The sequence below is a fragment of the Poromitra crassiceps genome, assembly GCF_964638095.1.
Source record: "Poromitra crassiceps genome assembly, chromosome: 7".
Taxonomy (NCBI): domain Eukaryota; kingdom Metazoa; phylum Chordata; class Actinopteri; order Beryciformes; family Melamphaidae; genus Poromitra; species Poromitra crassiceps.
In genome coordinates, this window is record NC_139628.1 from 2104914 (window position 1) to 2110913 (window position 6000).

Sequence of the window (6000 nt, forward strand, 5' to 3'; positions counted from 1 at the left end):
TGGATCCCACTGCTTTTCTTGACAAGACCTGCCCTACTCTGCATCTGATTGGCTACTATGGCTAGCCCTCATATTCTTACCCTAACCTAACCAATCTCTAGCCTGGCATTGTCTGACCAATTCACATTGCACTGCATTGTATTTGTCACAGCAGATGAAACATGAGCTAGCTGGCTAACGAATCTCACTCCTCGTGCCTAAACCTGACCAATCCAATCTTGTGCGAGCATGGGCTCCTGGCCAATCCTAGCACTTGAATGCTACGCAGGGCGGGTCTTGTCAAGAAAAGCAGTGGGTTTTGTACTGACACTCCAAAATCTTGTTGTTTACCATTTTCTAGATATGAACTGAATTGACACTTCTGTATTATTGACTTTACATTTATTTACATTCGTGATGACTGACAAGCTTGGTATTTTTATTCATGCCATTGTTTGTGGTAGGCTATGTAGAAACACACACACAGCTGTGATTATGAACAATACTTTTGTAACAAAAATATAATGTTGAGAATATTGAATCATGGTTGTCTTTACCTTTTAGGCTGTAGATCTGTTTGACTGAATATTTGATTTGATTTGATTTGATTTGATTTGATTCCATTTTATTTCAAATATGCAAGAAGAAAAACATTTACAATTTACAGAATAAAAAACAAACAAACAAAGGTCTCACTTTTTCTTTTCTTTTTTTTTTTTTTTTTTTTTTTTTTTTTTTTTTTTTTTTTTTTCCTTCTTTCACTTCTTAGCATATTTGAAAGGGAGTGGGAAGAAGTATACACTTTTTTAATCCCACCCCTTTCATTAAATCATTAAATCATAACATAATCATAGAAACTGCAACCTGTTCCTTAACTTAAAATGCAATTACTTGAAACAAAATTGTAAACTGTTATATAGTTATAACTTGGAAGCTATATATCATCATATATATTACTATGAATTATATGATTTATATTACTTGGAAGTTATATAGTTACTATAGTATAAATATATATAAAACATACTCAGACAGCATACCTTTATAATCCTATATAAATACATGAACATTCACTTACATGAGTTCACATGCACGTTTCGCGCGAACACGCAACCACATCATCCCCACCATTTATCATGGGAGTGGTATCATACCACTCCACACCAATATACTTGGAAAGGAAACACATCTCTCCAACAGAGAATTGCATGGAAATATGTCAAACGTGATTATTGTTGCTAATACTAATACTTCTGTAGGCTAGTGACCTCATGTTTAACAGTTTAAACATGAAACTCAACTTCCATATAGGAAACTCATGTGGTTTTGAGGTGTGGTGACAGCAGATAACTAAAGAATACTTTACATAGACCTGTAGGCCTGCCTGACTTATAGGCGTTGTGCATATGTGGCAGACCGTCCGTGACTCACAGTTTGAATATCAAAGTATTTTGCTTTCTTTGATGGCACTGATGGCAGTCTGCCAAGGTAGAAGAAGGCTCAAATTTCACTGGGTTTTGAAAAACATTTTTTTTTAATGAGCGAGGTGAATATTACATAGTGAGTAAAATGTATAATCTGAAAAAAAAAGTAGATTTATAATGTTCTACAAGACTCACATTGTCTACCCGAGGAGTTTGTTGGCAAAATGCATGATACAAGCCTGGCTGTTTGTAAAGCCAAGTAGCCAAGTATGTATGTGTGTATATATATATATATATATATATACACACAGAGTTTGTGGTGTCGGGCTCACATGAGGGATATATATATCCCTCAACCCCTGCTACAGAGAAGTAACTCTTGACTTAGATGTTTGGCAAAGTCAGAGTAGCACAAAGAAAACAAGTGAAAAGTGTTTCTACATTGTACATTAGGAACACCCTGTAGGCGTCGATTTATTTTGAGCTTTCTGCTAAAAATAATCTAATAGTTGGAACTGTGGCTGAAACTGATGATAACAATGGAAAAAAGAGCAGCTTAACCGGTCACAGAAAAAACACCAAGGCACCACACACACCTGTGTCCAAGATATGTATGTGTGTGTGTGTGTGTGTGTGTGTGTGTGTGTGTGTGTGTGTGTGTGTGTGTGTGTGTGTGTGTGTGTGTGTGTGTGTGTGTGTGTGTGTGTGTGTGTGTGTGTGTGTGGTGTGTGGTGTGTGGTGTGTGTGTGTGTGTGTGTGTGTGTGTGTGTCTGTGTGTGTGTGTGTGTGTACCGCCAAAACACATACCCTGCCATACCATTGTTATTACTCTGCAGACTCTGGAATGTCAAACAGAGCCAAAGTCTTCATGTGGTTTCGCCTCAGGGTTAACTCAGCACTGGACTGCAGTTAGTCTGAATATCAAAGTGTAGTCCAACTGCTTCCTGCAGTAACAACAGAGCAGTTAGATTACATTTTGAACAGACTGTTTACTGTGAGGGAGGGCTGGGTTAAGATTGATCTAGGATTACTGAGCGAGCCAACCAGGCCTTTACTGCCCTGCAGTCAAACGGCTTAGTCATTTATATCAACACCAAAGCCACAAAACTGCCCCTGTAATAATCTGAACTTTAGTTTGAAGGTGAAGGTCCTACTTGTTTCCCCTTCTGATCTGTCAGAATAGCACACTGACTCATATCAAGTTTGCTGTGTGGCCAGATAGGAGATTTTGGGGCATTGCAGACACAGTAAAAAGACATTTTGCACTTTTAAAAGTTTTTAGGTCTAGATAATGTGTTGAAACTGTAATGGCTTTGTAAATGATAGTTTTCTCTCCCATAAGTACATCCGATTAATAACAATAATAATAATAATAATAATAATAATAATAATAATAATAATAATAATAATAATAATAATAATAATAATAATAATAATAATAATAATAATATGCATACTTATATTATACATGCAATGACGGTGTTAGCGGTGAGAAGTGGTAGAGAGGGTAACCTCCTTCCGGTTCCTCGGGACCACCATCCATGAATCCCTTTCATGGGATCTCAACGCCAGTCTCATGATCAGCAAATCCCACATCCCACCAGCGACTCTATTTCCTGCGGCAGCTCAAAAAATTCAGGGTCAGTCAAGCTGCAATGACCCACTTCTACAGGTCTGCTATTGAGAGTATTCTTACTTTCTCCATGCTTGTCTGGTTTGGTCACACAACCACTCAGGACAAGACTCGGCTGGAAAGAGTAGTACGCCGAGCATCTAAAATCATCGGCTGTAGTCTCCCCTCACTTACATCACTCTTCTCCACAAGAATCATCAGGAAGGCGAAAAAAATCATAGCAGACAACTCTCATCCGGCACACTACCTCTTTAATCTCCTCCCATCAGGCAGGAGATACAGAAGCATTAAGAGCAAAACATCTCGCTTCAGAGATAGCACCTACCTCCTTGCCATTAGACATCTGAACTTGCACTGAACTTGCACTGATCCATTGATTATGTCTGACCTATAGCACTTTAAACTGTATGCACTTCTGCTGAATACGATGCTGCTGGATACTGTTCCTGAATGTTATTTTGTTCTTGTGTTATTGTTTGTATATGGTGTGCTGCTGCACTGTCTTGTCTTTTTTGTTTGAGAGCGAACCAAGACAAATTCCTATCAACTTTGTTGACATGGCAATAAACTGATTGAATCTTGAATCTTGAATCTTGAATCTTGAACATTTTCAGTGTTTTGAAGTGTCTTTCTAACATGCTGTTGGCTTTGACTGTGTAGATTCTGAGTTGAGATTAAAGTGATATTGTGTGCTTGTGTTGCAAAAAAATGTGCTCATCTTGTGGTAGCATGCATGAGGTGGGGCTTTGACAGTGTTGAACTGCACCATCTTCTGGCCTAAATGAGTAAGTGTTGTTGCAGCAGAGAACAGTGTCCCTAAATGACACCATATGACTGTGTGGTCGATAGGCAGACTAGGAGCCAGATGCAGACACACAGATGCAGATAAACTATGAAAACATACTTTACTGCCAGTAAAGCAACATACAAAAAAGGCAACCAAACCAGGCAGAGATCAGACAGACATAGCTTATGTCAATAAAACAAAAGGACAGAAGCACAAGGAAGTCGAGCAGTGGAAAGAAAATGTGAAAAATCAAAATACTGTAGAATAAAATATATTTAATCAATTGTTCCAGCCACAGCAAATGGAATAACTAGTGGTGTTGATGTCAATGGAACTCTGTATAGCAGCTGAATCTAAAGTAGCCTACTGATGTGGGACTTTCCCAGGGACTTGAAGCACCTGAATATGACTGCTGTTGTTGTTCTGAGCGTTCAGTGCAAAATGGCAGACCCGATTTTAAATCAACTGATCTAACCGTCACATGGCAAGCTGAGCAACAGGGTGTTGCTGCACGTGATCATGTCCTGACATGTTATTATGGATCCCACTGCTTTTCTTCACAAGAACTGCCCTACTCTGCATCTGATTGGCTACTATGGCTAGCCCTCATATTCTTATACCCTAACCTAACCAATCTCTAGCCTGGCATTGCCTGACTAATTCACATTGCACTACATTGCAATTGCCACAGCAGATGAAACATGAGCTAGCTGGCTAACCAATCTCACTCCTCGTGCCTAAACCTAACCAATCCAACCTAGTGCGAGCATGAGCTCCTGGCCAATGCTATGCAGGGTGGGTCTTGTCAAGAAAAGCAGTGGGTACTGTACTGACACTCCAAAATCTTGTTGTTTACCATTTTCTAGATATGAACCAAATTGACACTTCTGTATTATTGACTTTACATGTATTTACATTTGTGATGACTGACAAGCTTGGTCTTATTATTCATGCCATTGTTTGTGGTAGGCAGGGGCGGTTCTAGGCCGTTTTTGGGTGGGCTTTAGCCCACCCAAAAATAGTCTCAGCCCACCCAAAAAAATAGAGAAAAAAAAAAAAAAAAAAAAAAAAAATTCTTCTCTCCAAATCCATGGTGGTCATTAGTAGCAGTTTCTGACTACACTCAATGCGCTGTGTGCATGTCCCCCCCCCCCCCCCTCTATGTTCTTAGGGTGGGCTGAGACAAAAATTTACGGGGGTTCAGCCCACCCGAAAAGTTTCTAGAACCGCGGCTGCGCAGGCGCTCCCTCCTCCATCTATCTGTCTAATCCCACATCACTTCACACAGGTCACACACACAGTACAGCAGCGAAGTGGTCCTCCACAGTCCACACAATCGTTCTCCCCACTCATGATCAATGAAACTGTGAGGTGAGTATTGAGCAGTCAGAGTCGTTAGTAGTTACTTAATTAGCGCATATTGATATACAAGTTAGTGCTTAAAGTTGTTTCGTAGGCTAAACAAAAGAACTGCCTGCCAGACAAACAGGTGGACTGGAGGAAGGTAGGTAGGCTACCATGGCTCCAGCCAGCCATGTCATGCTAGCTCGCAGTAAAGCGGGTGTAAATGGATGCAATGTTTTTTGAGAAACATATGGGCATAAGTGACAAACATATTTTCAAATGGGTCCCTTGTTATCTGAATGAAATTAAGCCCTTCAGAATCGCAAGTGGCTGCTTTACACAGCCTGTCTGATGTGATGATGACGATAGCTTAACATGCGTGCATGCCATCACTTATGTCTTGCTGTGATGTTAGTTCAGTATCTAAGGGAGTGCAAGGCAGATATTTAAACAGCCTTGTTTGTGTACAGTACCAGTGGCATGGTAGTAATAAAAAGGGATTAAGGACCAGGACCCCTGGTGGTCAGTAAGATGGGCTGGTTGAGCCAATGTTAAAATGATCTTTACTTATTATTTATTTTTGCTTTAAAACTATTTTTTAATTTTCTGCTTAAAGTTCATGAAAAAAAGTGGCATTCTTATTTTTTCCCACAATAATTTCATAATACCATTTGTAATGCCACCGTTCAAAATTAAAGTACATTTTCTCAGATTTATTGGTGTCTTTCTAGTCACACAATTTAATAGTCAGTGTTTCCCATACACTGATCTATTTCTGGTGGTACACCCTACATAGATTTTGACCCCCACAAATACTGCCACATATTAATTTC